A 16518-nucleotide genomic window follows, 5' to 3' on the forward strand; every position below is an offset into this window, starting at 1 on the left:
AAAATATTTTACTGATCCATATAATAATGTGTTAGTATATACATACCTGCTTTTATTCAACATGGATTTAAGACTAGATTATGAAGCCTCTCCATTCCAAAGTTCTTAAAGATTGGCTCAGTCTGGGTTTCCAACCTTTTTAGGCCTGTAGGCACATTTGCATAGTTGAGTGAGTTCTGTGGCCACCCCCGCTCCTAGATCACACACACCCTGGAGCAAAAGAAAGAAAGTGTATGCACGCAATTTCTCTTTTCTAATGGATCTAGGTAGAAGCCAGATCCAGAGGAAATAATCTGAGCTTTTAAAAGCACATCAAGCTGAAATAGAAAGTGGAAAAATGTCATTCTTCCAACTTTCTCCTTCAGCTGTATGCATATTTCAAGGAAGAAGAAGGTAGCCACCCTCACTACCTCATGACTTAGGGCAGGGGTGCCCAAACATTTTTCAAAGAGGGCCAGATTTGATGAACCTGCAGAGGGCCAACCAAAGTTTTTTATTTTTATTTTTACAGTTTTACCTCAAAGTTGTTGAGCTTTTTTAGGATTTTACCCCAGGACAACATATACTGCCATAGTGGCCAGATTAAATCAACCAGCGGGCCAGATTAGGCCCCCGAAACAGACTGTGGACATGCCTGACTTTGGGCAAGTGAAGGGGTGGGCAGGGAAATTCAGGGACTTCATGGGTAGCAGGAGAAGAAGATTACCATTGTGCCCATGGGCAGCACAGTGTAATAGAATTGTCTTCCCAGCCTGAAGGCCGGTAAAGATGGAGGCTTGCCTTTGAAGGGTGTTCCAAATAGTCAGTGCATCGACTTAGAGAGCCCTACTTTTTATGTCTACCCACAGCACTGCTGATGTTGGAAGAAAGCTGAACACGGCCTTAGATAAGGATCTCAGGGGTCAGGCAGAATATGATTCTTCATTTAGCCTAATCCTAGACCACAGAGGGTTTTAAAATGTTAAAACAAAAAATTAAAAAACCTCATAATTTGAGTTATATACCAAACAGCTTGATTGTAGTTATTGTAGTTATTTGAATTGCTAGCCTGAGATAGCATTCTGGTGACCACGTTTTGAACAGCTGAAGTTTCTGGACCATTTTCAAAGGCAAGCTCAGATAGTATGCATTATAGTTACCGTGTTTCTCATATTATAAGACACGTCTTATATTTATTTTTTCCTCAAAAAAACACACTATGGCTTATTTTCAAGGTATGTCTTATTTTTTCCCTCCTCCTCCTGCCACGGCCGGCATTGCTGCTGCGCCTATCACTATGTCTTATTTTCGGGGTATGGCTTATATTCCTTGAATGCTTAAAAATCCTGCTATGGCTTATTTTATGGGTATGTCTTACAATATGAGAAACAGGGTATCTGCTATATTACTATGGCAAGAATGATTGAGGCCATCGTATCCTAAAGTGTCAGAAGGTCAAGGCTCAATGATATAACAAGGAATATTTTCAATATTTATATGCCAGGTTTGTAAGTGGCTTTGTATACATTTTTGGTAGTTTTTATCATGGTTTTGCTTTACTGTCTTATTTTAACTAAACTGCTTTCAGCACTTTAGAAAGGCAGCCTATTTATTAATTTCAACACCACTGTTTATTTAAAAATAAATTCCAAAGTGGCGTAGACAACAGTAGACAATAAGGTGAATTGGGAAGTATAGTTGTGAACAGAGGAAGTGAAGGATGAGATTGGAGTGGTGGGTGGTGATTGAAAGACTGATTCATTAAATGTAAAGCATTCTAAGAAGGGCCCTCTTAATTCTTTTAACGAATCACTGGCCTTGTAGGCTTTCTTTGGAAGAAATAGTTATGCTGATGTTGTTTTGATTTGTATCTACAGAGAACAATGAAAAGATTAATCCACAATTGCATCATCATTATTAGGATACAAATTCCTTCTGTAAAAAATTAATTAGGTTCATGTACTAATAAAATCAAAAGGCTACATTTTCTGAGAGTGTTTGTGTCTTGATCATCCATTTTATTTCATTGCTACAGCACAGGCTGATTAATCTTTATTTTGTTTCATTGTTTACTGAACCATTAGCATAAATTGTGGAGTATGTGCAGTGCTGGAGGCCTTTCATAGAGCAATGACGCTCAGGTCAATTAACCATTAGTAAAAACATGCATAATCCTTTGAGTATTACATGTACATTGAACAGTGCAGTATAACATTTGCACAAAAAATAGCTTCCAAGAATTGAATTATGCATGCAATGTTAACAGTAAAGTGAAAAATGCTTTAAATATGATAAGTCATTGCCTTCTACTGGGGACTGATTTTATAAGACCATTTTTATGGAAGCATGATGCAAGTTGAGTGAATATGATTTGAGGTTCCTATTTTTCCCCTTCCCCTTCCCCTATTAGGTTTTGTAATTTTGGATTATGCGGAATGCTTTATCTGAGTGGATGTAGCAACCGAGTAATTTCGTTGTTCCCGCAAGGGGACAATGACAATAAAGATATCTCTTATCTTATCTTATCCCCTAGCACATGCTCATGCAATTGCCTTGCTTTGCTTCTAGATTCCAAATAAAAAAATTCCTTCCAGTAGCACCTTAGAGACCAACTACGTTTGTCATTGGTATGAGCTTTCGTGTGCATGCACACTTCTTCAGATACCCTAGATTCTAATTTATTGCACTACTGCAAAGCTTTGGAACTGGTATAAAAAAGTGTGGCCATATAATGAAAACAGAATTTGACTCACACTTGCAAATGTCTAGAGGTGTGAAAGAGAGAGAAATTGGACTGTATTTGTGCAAGCCACATCTCACCTATATATGGATAAATCAACTTATTTCTGGTCTAAGTCACTTTTGTGCATTAGGTCTGTTCTGTCCTGTTTACTCATTAATCTGCAAATTTTAAAAATCTCCATGTAAGACACATTTTAGCAAGTATTTTTGGAAGTATTTTCTCTCAGAATAGCATTTTGGAGTATATTTCCCCCCCTCAAAATACAGATTTCAATTCATTTTTATGATTATGTTTTTGCCAAAAGTTGCATCATAATACTTGTAGCAGCATGGAATCCAATGCATAGCTGTTTTCCAATGTGTTAGTCCAAGCGGTACAGATCACACCAGCTAAAAATGGTCCAGTTTGCCTAGTAGTGTCAAAGTTCTCTCCAGCTCTTAGGCCAGATTTCTTAGTTTAAAAAAGAAAAGAAAAAAAGATGGCGAACCCATGGCTTTTCCATATCATAGTGGACTTCAGTTCCCAGCTGCCACAGCAGCATGACCAGCAGTTGGAGACGTTGGGAATTGGAGCCGAAGCAACATCTGGAGGACCACAAGTTCTATTCCTGTTTATATTCTCAGAAGAGCTCAAGGCTTCTAACAAGAGAGATAAAACCATAAATTGACTTTTAAAAGCATAAGTCATAAACCAGCACTGAAACTGCAGCAAGAAAGTAATAGAATGTAACCTTTATATAAAAACCCAAGGTGGCTACAACCAATTCAATGAAACAACCATTTACAAAATCCTTCCTAGAAAAGGTTATTCTTCAGGGTTTTTTTGTCCATTTTCTGCAATCATCAAAATCAAGTGAAAAAGCTTTCCCTGGACTGTGTTGCTGAACTTCGGCTGTGGGGGGAGGGGCTTCAGGCAGAGGGAGGCATAAATGCTCTTCTGCAAATGAAAAAAAACCCCTTGATGTAGGAAAACAGTGCATTAGGGTAGGAGAAGGATAAGCCCTTCTCCTTCACATTCTTATTTTTTGTGTGCAAGGATTCCCCTTTCCCAACCCAATAAACAATGTAACCATGTCACCCCTCATCCTAAAGCCATGAGGTCCAAGCAAAACATTTCCACTTGATTCTGCTGTTTGCATAAACTAGCTCTCAAGAGAGATTCTGGGGATTGAACCTTTTGCCCTGTACATAACAAAGCATGTTATGTACTGCCCATCCCTGTTGAGATGACATAAGCCTGCAAACAACCCATCATTCAGATGGAAATGGTATAAACAGATGAAGTGTTTGTTTAAAAGCAGTGTGGAGGCATGGGGGAAGCGACTTCTATTTTTAACATGTTGAAATGAAAGTATACCTTCGGCTTCAGCATTTGACACTCTGGGGACTTTGCAGACTACAAAACCTGATGTTTTCCTTTTCATGTTGTATTCTTGCTAGTATTGAAGCCAGGTTCTGTATTGTGATACCATGTCACTACTGCATAGTGGAATAGGGGATAGCAGCATTACTTTTCACTTAGTAGCAGGAATTCACAGTGTTCAAACAATATAAAACAAAACAATCATCCTCTGCTTCCACTGTTTAAGCTATGAGTGTTGGTCTTCTGTAGCCAAAAGAGCACCAATCCATGCACAAAAGGAAGGTATCTTCAGGCTTTAGGGAATAGAATGGAGTATCTGGCATCCTGAACAGGAGTACTCCGCACTGCACCTTTCTTGGTAGTGGCTCCCACCCTGTGGAACGCCCTCTTGTCAGATGTCAAAGAGAGAAATAGTAATATAATAATAATAATAATAATAATAATAATAATAATAATAATAATACAGTAATAATAAATAAATAAATTATTATTTATACCCCACCCATCTGGCTGGGTTTCCCCAGCCACTCTGGGCGGCTTCCAAAAGAAATATTAAAATACACTAATTTATTAAAGATTAAAAGCTTCCCTAAACAGACTTTCCCCTAAAGGTCTGGTAGTTATGTTTCTTTTTGACATCTGGTGGGAGGGCGTTCCACAGGGCGGGTGCCACTACCGCGAAGGCCCTCTGCCTGGTTCCCTGTAACTTGGCTTCTTGCAACGAGGGAACCGCCAGAAGACCCTCGGCACTGGACCTCAGTGTCCGGGCAGAGCAATGGAGGTGGAGACGCTCATTCAGGTATACTGGACCGAGGCCGTTTAGTCCGTTTGCATATAACCTTCCATGGACATTTGAAGACAGCCCTGTATCAGAAAGGATTATGTCAGATGTTCCATTTTTTTTTGTATATTCTGTTGGAAGCCACCCAGAGTGGCTGGTACAACCCAGTCAAATGGGTGAACTACAAGTTGTTGTTGTTGTTGTTGTTGTTGTTGTTTTTAACAACTACCGGTACTACTACTTATTATTTCAGAGGGCTACAGAGAGGGAGGGTGAGGTTGGAAATCGCCATTTTATAAACACAACTCTTTTCGGGGAAGTTAATATCAAAACCATTGGTTGTAAACGATGCAAGAATAGAAAACGCTTATCCAATCACTTATAATTTTTATGTCCTTGAGATTAATTGGTAGTATGTGTAGTTGTTTAAGCAGATAAATTACTGAGATTCTTCCTGGCAATTTTAGTTTCATTTCTCTTTTGAAAATACGTTAGACTTTTTATTGCTTTGCTATGTTGCTGGAGGGGAAGACAGTCTCTCTCTCTCTCTCTCTCTCTCTCTCTCTCTCTCTCTCTCTCTCTCTCTCTCTCTCTCTCTCTCTCTCTCTCTCTATATATATATACCGTACATCCATTCTTGTGGTCCAGAACTAAATGTGTTTTAACTACCAATCTATCTATCTTTCAGTACTATTCCAACGGCATCATTTTTTTTGCTAACACCGCCCCCCATGCACACATATACACCCCCACTTACAAGTACAGCTACAAAATATCTATGTTGAGCTCTATTTTGCTAATTTGTAATCATTAATATCCTGCTTGGGTTTTTTTGTTTGCTTTTTTAGAGAACTAAAAGCATTCAACCATGAGTCATTCTGCGTGCTATAAAATCTACCAAAGCCTTTAAATTTGTTTTTCTCTTGTCTTTTAAAAGCATTAGCAAGTGAGTTTTATTATTTTGATTCAGAGTTACCCCTTCTGTGACGTATGGGTGATGCTTCTGGGGGGTGGGCTGAAACCAATTTCAAATTTCTATTTAAGGGCAGGACACCTTTGTTTGGGGTTCCTTCCTTGTTCTCCTGCGTGAGGGGAAGGACCCTGTTGCAATAGCAAAAATTAAGGCTTTGCTTCTCAAAATTCTCTGGTTGGCCTCTGTTATATTCTCCGACCGATGGAGAACCCAATAAGGGCTCTTGTGTACCCCATAAGGGAATAAGGGCAGATTTTTGCTTATTACAGTGGGAAATTAATTTATTGAAACTGACTGGTGCTTTTGGCTCATTGCATCCCCTTGACTTTAATATTTTTGCTTGTGTGCTATGTTGTTAGCTGGTTCATGTGTTGTTCTATTTCCAGTCTGAAAAAAGTAGCACAGAGTGCTTCAGTTAATATGATTTATTTTGTTATAGTTATCTTGTACCCTGTACATCCTACTTTGCCCGATAAGAGAGCAGGTTTCAGTGCACGCCAGTCGACATGGCACCCTGTTATTCTGAACAGCAAAAACTGGTGTAGCATGTGCAGGGGAGGCAGTCATGGCCTCCTACTTTGTTTTGACAAGTAGATTCACACAGTTAGTTAATATGACCAAAGAAAGACAGATTTAAACCATTCTCTTCCAGACTAAATGCAAAGTGTTTGTATTTCGAATTTAAATCCAGAGTCAGCTGCAAAAAGGAGAACCTATTCAACATTCTTCAATGAATATGAAAAGTGCAATGCATCAAGCTGATTTGACCTGACAGCTGGCTTGATCTTGTCGTGATTAAGTCTTTCACTGCTGGCAAAATCCACTAGCCTTTTCCGTTTGCTGATTGCTGATGACTGCAGAGAGACAGCTTTTCCTATTGATAAAGGATTGTGGGGGCAGGGGCAGGGCAGGTTCTGTGCATGACAGAAAAAGCCACAAAACTTACCTGATAATGATTAATTTTTCACAAATTGAGAATGAGGGTTTACCTCCTGTAAGATTTTGAGGGTTATGTGCCGAGTTAGCTTGTAGACAGCGGTTATTGTATTTGGGAAATCTGGGGTGGGTATGGGTGGGGAGATGGAGTTGAAGCATGTTGAAAAAATGCAAGAGTTCACAGCTGATGAGCAATGCAGCAAAATAAAAGTTTGCTCTTTTGAAATTACATGGGGAAGTTGCCAGCAGGTAATTACTCTTCCTATTTCCCCCCCCCTTTTTAAAGAAACAATTTATTTTTCATGCTTGACCCACTCTGATGTTTCCCACTGAATTTTAATGGTATAGAAACAAATTGTTTTAATAACCATAGTTAACTCTGAAAATGTATGTTGGATTACAGGAGCTGGGTCATATTAGTTTCATGCAAGATGCAAATTGTTAAGTTTTGTGTCATTATTTACTGAATTTCAGTTAAACTGTTTAAAAAGAGGATAGAGGAGAGAATGCAGGAGGGACATAGCAATGTTATGGTGTCTCATGGTAACATATTCAGTCTTATCTGTTTTCACTGTCTTTGTTTTCTGAAATACCTTTATGGTTTTGATGTTTTGCATCCTCTCCATATTTAAGAATCATGTAATTAGTCCTAACATTAGTGGGCTAGAGCATATCAAAATAAGATGGCATTTCCCCTCACTTAATATCCAGAAAAATCCAGTTTCAAACGTTTCTATTTATAGAAATTGTGCCTGTTTGTATTGCTTGATGAGACATTTCTATTACTCATATACTGCTTTTGAGTAAAGAATTATGGTAAACAAGTCAGAACATTTTCGCCTGCATTTTTCAAGTTAGATAAATGGAGAATGAAAACCACATCTTTATTTACCAGTTTCAATTCTCAGTACCTTTGTAAATATCACTTTACACAGTGCTATAAACAACCCACCCCACTTTCTCTCTATAGCTGCTTTAGAATTAATTTGTAGAAATTGGTTTTAGCTGTTGGAACTGATTACTAGTGATACTTCTTTGCTTGTGCAGTAGACAGTTGTCAGAGAGAGTTGTAGGATATTTGTGTTTTGTATTCTGTATGTTCCATTGCCCCAGTAGCTATAGTTCCCCCCCTAGAGAGGAAAGGAAAGACACTGCATTTACAGTTTGTATATTTATTTATTTATTTATTTATTTATTTATTTTATGAAAGCTTCTTGATTGTAGAAAAAAACTCAAAGCAGTTTACAAAAACAACAATAAAAGAATCACTAAAAGAATTACAACCATAATTGAAAGCATATGGAAAGTTAAATCCACAATAGGTAAAGATCAAGGGACCCCTGACCATTAGGTCCAGTCGCGAACGACTCTGGGGTTGCGGCGCTCATCTCGCTTTACTGGCCGAGGGAGCTGGAGTACAGCTTCTGGGTCTTGTGGCCAGCATGACTAAGCTGCTTCTGGCAAACCAGAGCAGCACACAGAAACGCTGTTTACCTTCCCGCTAGAGTGGTACCTATTTATCTACTTGCACTTTGACGTGTTTTCGAACTGCTAGGTTGGCAGGAGCAGGAACCGAGCAACGGGAGCTCATCCCGTCGCAGGGATTCGAACCGCCGACCTTCTGATCGGCAAGCCCTAGGCTCTGTGGTTTCACCCACAGTGCCAGACTAAAACATATTAAAACACATACTAACTTTCCAAGCATCTGGGTAAGCTTGTCTAAATAAGAACGTCTTCAGCAGGCACTGAAAAGAATACAGTGAACAGGGCCATCTCAAGCATGTTGGGCGCCCTGGCGCCGTGGTGTGGAGATCGCTCCGGTGCCCCAGCCCCGTTTCTTGCAGCGGCAGGTGGGTGGGCGCAGCATGGCTTGCACCTGCCGGGCTGGCGCCCTGGTGCCCCGCGCCACCCAGCCTACCCCTAGAGCCGGGCCTGACAGTGAAGGCACCTGCCTGATATCAACAGGCAGGGAGTTAAAAAGTGTCAGTGCTGCCACCCTAAACAATCAAGTTCTTACAGATGTGGTTGAATTAGAAGTTGTAAATGATAGGATACCTGAATGCAGCATCTGAAGTCTTCTCAGTAGTCCTAAACCTTGTTTCAGGAAGCTTTTAGGTTTTTTGTATGCTTGTTGGAAGCTGCCCAGAATGGCTGGGGTATAAGAAAGAAAAATTATTGTTGTTGTTACTAGAGCCAGTGTGGTGTAGTGATTAAGAGCGGTAGACTCGTAATCTGGGGAACCGGGTTCGTGTCTCCACTCCTCCACATGCAGCTGCTGGGTGACCTTGGGCTAGTCACACTTCTCTGAAGTCTCTCAGCCCCACCCACCTCTCATGGTGTCTGTTGTGGGGGAGGAGAGGAAAGGAGATTGTTAGCCGCTTTGAGACTCCTTCGGGTAGTGATAAAGCGGGATATCAAATCCAAACTACTCCTTCTTCTTCTTCTATTATTAGTGTAGAGTGAGCTAAATGTGTCAGCATTTGGTGGTGGGTGATGCTAATAGGGTAGCAGCTCTATTTCTGGGACTTAATTTATATGGGAAAATGTATATTTTACAGATAAAATCTGATAGACACAGAAATGGGATGATGATTTTCTGAACAGTAAAGAGTCCCACTTTACTAGTAAAAGTTAAATAATTGCATACTTTTTATAATATGATAGTAATGTTAAAAATGTTTCCAATCTAGATGTAAAGTGTTAACCTGTGTCAATTGTTCATTGGGTATATTATTTTTATTTTTAATTCCAAAAACTGTGCTTGATTAATCTGACTTTGATCGGCCTGTTTCTTTCTATGAAGTTCAGCAAGCGGCAGTGGTGTTATCGGTTTTTCAAATGGATTGTGCTGCTGGCATTTTCTGACCTAATTAAAAAGACAGAGCTGTGGATGAAACCATAACGCCATGTACATTGTGAGCAGATAGTGTTCTAGTTCCAGCAGAACTAGATATTCCTTTCATCAGATTCAAACATTGATAGCACAGTCTGCTTGCTATAGGAACTGGCAGCTAGGTGATTACAGAATATGAAATTCTAGTTTTGACCTTGAAAAGGAATTCTTGCTCTGGTAGGGATCACCTTCTATCACTCTAAAGAGCAAGGCTTAGTTTATGCCAGGAAGGGTACAGTCTGTTTTGAGTGTTGGTATGTAGCCCCAGGAGCAGACTGATAAGTCATAGCAGAGCACAATCAAAATAAACATTGCGCAAAACAGAGGGACTGTGCAAATAGCTTCCATACTTTGGAGAGGAATACACTCCATTTCCTCAAGCTTGAGGCCCAGCAAATGTCTTTCCTTTTTAGTGGCTTAGATTTCATGAAGCTTTGATGCATTAGAGGAGGGGAAAGTGTTTCTGATTTCTGTACAGGGGTTGGGGGCCCCCATACAGTCCTTGGAACTTACCCCAGACTAAGACCTTCCATAGCCCTGATCTGTGCCCTCCTAAAGTGCTTTTGCCTGGCTGGCATGTGTCTTTGAACTGTGACAATGCTTTTTGCTTGCCTGGATGAATAATGGAGAGGTGTGCGTGTAGAAACCTCTGACGTTTGTGTGGCTGGAATGTAACCTACTGTACAAACATAAAAGGAACACCTATTGCTCCACCCACTTTTGGCTCTGGCCCTGCCCACCACCGTCATGCAACCTCTGAATGATTGCACATCAGGCAGTGTAGTCATTGGACTAAAAAAAGAGGCTCTTACCACCTATTAAACACTCTGGAACTTAGGAGCTGCCTTATACTGAGTCAGACGATTTGATCCACTTAGCTTGGTATTGCCTGTGCTGATGACAGTGGCTCTCCAATGTTTCAGGAAGAAGCTTTTTCCATCCCTGCCTTGAGATGCCATGGATTGAACCTGGTTCCTTTTGCATGCAAAGGTCTGCATCTCTAGCTCCTCTGAGCAGCATCAACCTTCAGGAACATTTCTTGAGGTGTTTCATAGATAGCATTTTGGATCCAAGCCAGACCTTATTTTCTGCTACTAGTACAGCAGAAACATAAGGAATTGAAAATATTGGGGTAGGATGAAGCATCTCCACCATGAATCTTTGAGGATAGTCATGTGCTCTGTGTCTTTGAGGGTAGATTCATCTTTTCAGAAGTATGGGCTGGCATTTTGGTGCCTATGGCTTTGTGTGGACATGCATGGATTCCCCATTAAACTGTCATCTGAAAGTATCCTTAAACTGCTTCCTTTTCCTTAGCGTAAGTTCACAAGGAAAATGTTTGACAAATCCTTCCTCTTAAAGGCTGTGTGAGTAGCCATTATTTTCTTCCCTGTTCCTGAATTGATATATAAGGAAGGATGATTCACATTGTCTCTGGTACTGTCTGTTCTACTACAGTTCTGGAGAACTGTGACACATTGTTTGTGCAAGCACATGCATCTAGTGTGCAGGTCAGGTGAGTTCCCCCACATGGTATGCACTGTAGAAGGGTATTATTTCAGTTTTTGTAGCTGCACTTTATCAGGAGGGGTGCGGTAACTTGGTTTGCTGATATGAAATTGTTCCTCTCGGAATGGTCACATCTTGTCATACTGTACATTAATACCAACAAAGCTGCAGGGGAAAATGCAACCTGAAAGCTCTGAATGAGGGACTAAGAGTTATCTCAGATTCACACTTTTTGTGGCACAGGTGTTTGCTGCATATTCAACAGTGTCTGGGAAGGCAAATGTTACAAAGTGTGAAGTGGGATTACTGGTATGTATTTACAAACCACATGGGCGTGTGCCATGGAATGCGTTTTTTGAACCCACTTCATTGTTTTGTTGCTTGCTGCTCCAAACACTGACACCTGTTTGGCAAACATCTTTGACAAATATAGTGTAAATCAGACCTTAATGGTTGTTTTTAGAAAATAAAGGTAATTAAATGAGTCAACACTCAGAAGCTTAGCAGACCCTTCCTCAACCTTGGGTCCCCAGATGTTGGTCCCCAGATGTCTTCCCCAGCCAGCCTGGCCAGTGGTCAGAAATGGTGGATATTGTAGTGCAACAACTCTGGGGAAAGCTGGGCTAAGATGGGGCTAAGTTACTAGGCTTAGTGACTGCATAATAATATATTCAGTGGCTGTATTTTGAGCAGCCTTAGGAATTTTGTCTATGTGCAACAGAGGGGCAGGCATAGTACCATTTTTACAAAAGGTTTTTGTTCATTGCTACCAAACTAGTGCCATTTTAGGTGCTCTGTTGCAGAGCAAGATTCCTCAGATTTCAACGAAAAAGAAATGTGTATAAGTCATCAGAATGTTAAGCCCGGAGTGAATTTATGGAATCTGTGGGAGTATATATCTTTTGCAGAAGGTCTTGTGTTTATTTTAAGTATATGTTTAAAAGCAGGAGGTGCATTTTTCCAGTGGTGGGAGCAAAAAGGTTTTATGTCTTACACATGATAGGCTCAGGTTTGTTGTGAAAGGTGAGTGATGTCATTTTGAGATCTACTAATAGCTAGTGTGAGTACAGCAGGAAGTTAGTTACCAGAGAGAGCTCTGAAAGGCTAACGTCTAGAAACATTTGATTCTCTTCTCACTGAGCATGATCTAACAAGAGAACTTCATATGGATTAGCAGGATTGCAAACTTTCCTGAACTTCACCTGCAATTTTGTTTGAACTTTAGCTGTGAATTATAATGAGTGAGATTAAAAACAGGAGCTTCAGTGATTAGAGCTTTCAAGAAAGAGCTGCTTGTTGGAGGGTTCTTCTATAACAGAGTTCTCCGATGTTGAGAGGCTAACTGTCCTTCTTAGGAGGCCTAAAATATTGGTTCTAAAAGTACAGTTCTGTGGCTGAAGAGGAATCTGGCTTGTTCTCCTTCAACCATCTTTTGCCATGTGGATGAAAAGGAAATAGCCAAGAGTAAAACTACAGGTATAAATCTTATGTTTGTTTTTCCTTTCCCCCTTTCTTCCCCAGTGCTAAATAGTCATTGTGAAAGGCACAGATGGTAAAGATTTGTGTCCAAAGTAAACACAGTAATGTTACAGAAAGTACAGTATGTTTGTAACTAATAGCCACTGTCCTGGTTTGTTATTTTGTTATCTTTTGTCAAGGGTGTGAAATTGCATTCTTTGGAGATACTGTAGTTTAGTTGTCTGTAGCCACTTTCTATTGCGGGCTATTTTACGGGATGAAATTAATTCCATAGACAGATACTGTGAAGTTATGTTTAGTCAAATGCTAATGAGTTTTAACGTTGCTATCATTTTATATATAATGCAAGTTTTGTTGTTGTTGTTTAGTCGTTTAGTCGTGTCCGACTCTTCGTGACCCCATGGACCAGAGCACGCCAGGCACTCCTGTATTGCACTGCCTCCCGCAGTTTGGTCAAACTCATGTTCGTAGCTTCGAGAACACTGTCCAACCACCTCGTCCTCTGTCGTCCCCTTCTCCTAGTGCCCTCAATCTTTCCCAACATCAGGGTCTTTTCCAGGGAGTATTCTCTTCTCATGAGGTGGCCAAAGTATTGGAGCCTCAGCTTCACGATCTGTCCTTCCAGGGAGCACACAGGGCTGATTTCCTTCAGAATGGATAGGTTTGATCTTCTTGCAGTCCATGGGACTCTCAAGAGTCTCCTCCAGCACCATATAATGCAAGTTATATAATATTAATATGACATTGATTAACATGATAAAACTTTTATTATGTAACTTATTATGAAGAACAGGAGAGCAGTACTATAAGAATTTAAGATAATAACTTGATTGAGTTCATTGTGAAGAAGATACTTTGAAATGAGTCTAGCACTTAGATATTCTTTTAAAAAATAGGATTGTGTTCATTTTGAAAGCCAACATTCTTAGCTTTCAGTGTGCATAACCTGATGCTCTTCTGTGTCTCATTTTTGTAAAATCCCATCAGTGCTTCCTAATGTGACAGTAACTGATGATCCTTACCGAAACCATAGTTTGTAGTCAGATGACATCAGGGCTCCACCAAGGCAAACAATGGAGCTCTGAGTGCATCAGAGACCTGTGAGTAGCGAAACAGACCCTGCAGTGGAATGTGAATGTCAACCTTCACAACCTGCTAGGAACAGTTTGTTCTTTTGGCATCTCTCATAAGAATATCTTGATTTTGTAAATGCTCCCTGGGTTGCTTTGAGGAAAAAACACACCCAGCAATACACATTTCAAGTTCTGCTTATAACTTACATTTATATGTTACATGTAGTATTGAGGATCATCTGTGTGAGTTCTGTGTAAAATGATAACTGTAGGAATAATTGAAGGTAGAAAGCCTTCATTATACACAGCTTAAAAATTGAATCAGACTGCAAGTGAGGTTTTCCTCACAAAATTTTAGCTTCTTACTGTTCTTCTCCTTCATCTTTTTGTGGGGGAAAAATGGGTGCCTTAGGACGGTTAGCCAACCACAAGTTTTTCATACCTTCTGTTGCTTATTTTTGTGTGAGGACTGTGTATGTCCAGCTTTGTTAATTGTTACTAGGCTTCAAAAATGTTTTCTAGCCTGCTGAGAGCAGGCAGAATAGGGATGGAGGGGTCTGTCTCTCTTGCAATAGCATGCTGCATTTCTGTGCTGAGAGAAGAGGAAAGGGCTTCTCTACTCTGGCAGTCCACTTGGTTTCTGTGTTCGGCGCAGTGGAGGGTAAGAGCACTCTTGTCCACACATTGGCCTGCGTGCAGTTTCATGCACTCCATGCCTGTGGAAATATGCCTTGTGGCAATCGGGGGGGAGGGCCTCCTCCGTCATGGTACCCAGTTTATGGAACCATCTCCCCTGGCATTAAAGCAGGCACCAACCTTGTTGAGTTTTTTGCACCTCCTGAAAACAGATTTCTTCACCTTTGGAATTTACCCTGAGAACTATTTGAGTTACAGACTGTATAGTTGCATTTTAATATGTATTTATTATACAGTTGTACCCTGGTTGTCAAACTTAATCTGTTTGGGAGTCTATTCGACTCCTGGAACCGTTCGAAAACCAAGGCACAGCTTCCGATTGGCTGCAGGAGCTTCCTGCACTCGATTGGAAGCCACGTCAGAGGTTCAGCGTCCAAAAAATGTTCGCAAACCGGAACACTTACCGTATTTTTCGGACCATAACACACACTTTTTTCCTCCTCAAGAGTAAAGGGTGGGGGAGGCAGGAGAAGCCCGGTAGCATCGCTACCAGACTTCCCCTGACATCAGCGAAAGCTACCAGACTTCCCCTGCCTCCTTCGCTCCCCCTCCAGCACCCCCCTCCCAGCCTTTTAGAGGAGGAAAACCAGAAAAATTGGTTTTCCTCCTCTAAAAACTAAGTGCGTGTTATGGTCCGAAAAAATACAGTACTTCTGAGTTTGCGGCATTCGGGAGCTGATTTGTTTGGGAGCTAAGCCATTCGACAACCAAGGTGCTTTTGTACCATTTTAAATTTTTGTTTAATGCATTGACATTTAAGGTTGTAAACTGACTTGGGACTGATATGGAAGATGGTATACTGTATAAACATTTTAAGAAGTAAAGTAAAAATAAAGCAACTAATTTTGATTTGGGTATCAAGGCTGGACAAAATTTGTAAACTACTGCATAAAGTTTCATCTAAAGTAGTGTTTCCCAAACTTGGGTCTCCAGCTGTTTTTGGACTATAATTCCCATCATCCCTGACTATTGGTCCTGCTAGCTAGGGATTATGGAATTGTAGTCCAAAGCAGCTGGAGATCCAAGTTTGGGAAACACAGATCTAAAGACTACGACAGCAATCCTAACCCCTACATCTGCTGATTGGGAGAGGTGTTAAGATGGGGCAGAAGTGCCTTTCTTCCAGTACAGATGAACCACACAGGCGAAGGAGAGCCAGAGTTACGTTTGTGGAAAATTCTGCAAACATAGATCTATCACTGGCAGTGTTTTCATATGCAGTAAGCCCTAAAACAGGGCATTCCTAAGGCAGGATGGAGGCAGCTGAATCCAAAGCCCTTTGTTCATTCCTTTGAGATGCCCCAGGATAAGACCCTCATTTATTTATTTTATCACATTTATATTCCACTTTTCCTCCAAGGAACTCAGGGTGGTGTACATGGTTTTCAGCTCTCCATTATACCATTATATATTCACAACAACCATGGGAGGTAGGTTTGTCTTAGAGACAGTGAATGGCCCAAGGTTACCCAGTGACCTTTGTTGCTCACTACCGGTATATCAGTGTGGAGCTGCTGTACTTCACCCCCCTCTACCAAGAAACCAATAGATGGGGAATTCAAAAAAGATAGAGCAGCTTGGGGGAAAAGGTGGGAAATCACCACGATATCACCCATAATATGCCTGACAACTGTGACCTTGTATTGTGGTCATTTAATTTCAGGCTTTCATCAGGTGCTGGCAGCGTGGTCTGCTTAGATTTAAGAATGGTAGTCAGAATTTTTGAGGGTTTTAACTTTTGGTATTGGCTTTAATCTGGTGTACAGCATTATGCAGGATTGATTGGGTTTCATTTCATTGAAGTATTTTAATCCTGCCTTTCCTTCCATAGAAGACAGAAATATCATACAAAAACATGCAAGTACAATAATACACACACACACACACACACACACACACACACACACACAATAAATAAATACAAGATTTGAAACTTTTGAATTGCTTGAGATTTGATATACCGGTAGGAAAAACAGTAAAAATAAAAACACTCCCAATGCAAGAAAAAAATGGTTCAGTTTATAAGCACAATATCCAACAGTGATCCCTCCAGCAAAGAGCCCATTGGCTCTAACCTCTGGCAATAGAAGCATC

At 40.5% G+C, this 16518-nt stretch overlaps 1 protein-coding gene across 8 annotated transcripts in view; it reads left to right on the top strand.

The window, feature by feature from the left end:
• The window catches only part of PPP1R13B (protein phosphatase 1 regulatory subunit 13B), a 67679-nt gene that overhangs the window by 29073 nt on the left and 22088 nt on the right, over nt 1-16518 (top strand). The window contains exon 1 of one of the 8 annotated variants that reach the window (XM_035105133.2): nt 8638-12652. The exons of the other annotated variants lie outside the window; for them this stretch is intronic. The gene's annotated coding sequence lies outside the window, so the exon portion shown is untranslated. Of the gene's footprint in view, nt 1-8637; nt 12653-16518 lie in introns of those variants that run through there. 8 annotated transcript variants of the gene reach the window in all.

The sequence above is a fragment of the Zootoca vivipara genome, chromosome 1, assembly GCF_963506605.1.
Source record: "Zootoca vivipara chromosome 1, rZooViv1.1, whole genome shotgun sequence".
Lineage (NCBI taxonomy): Eukaryota > Metazoa > Chordata > Lepidosauria > Squamata > Lacertidae > Zootoca > Zootoca vivipara.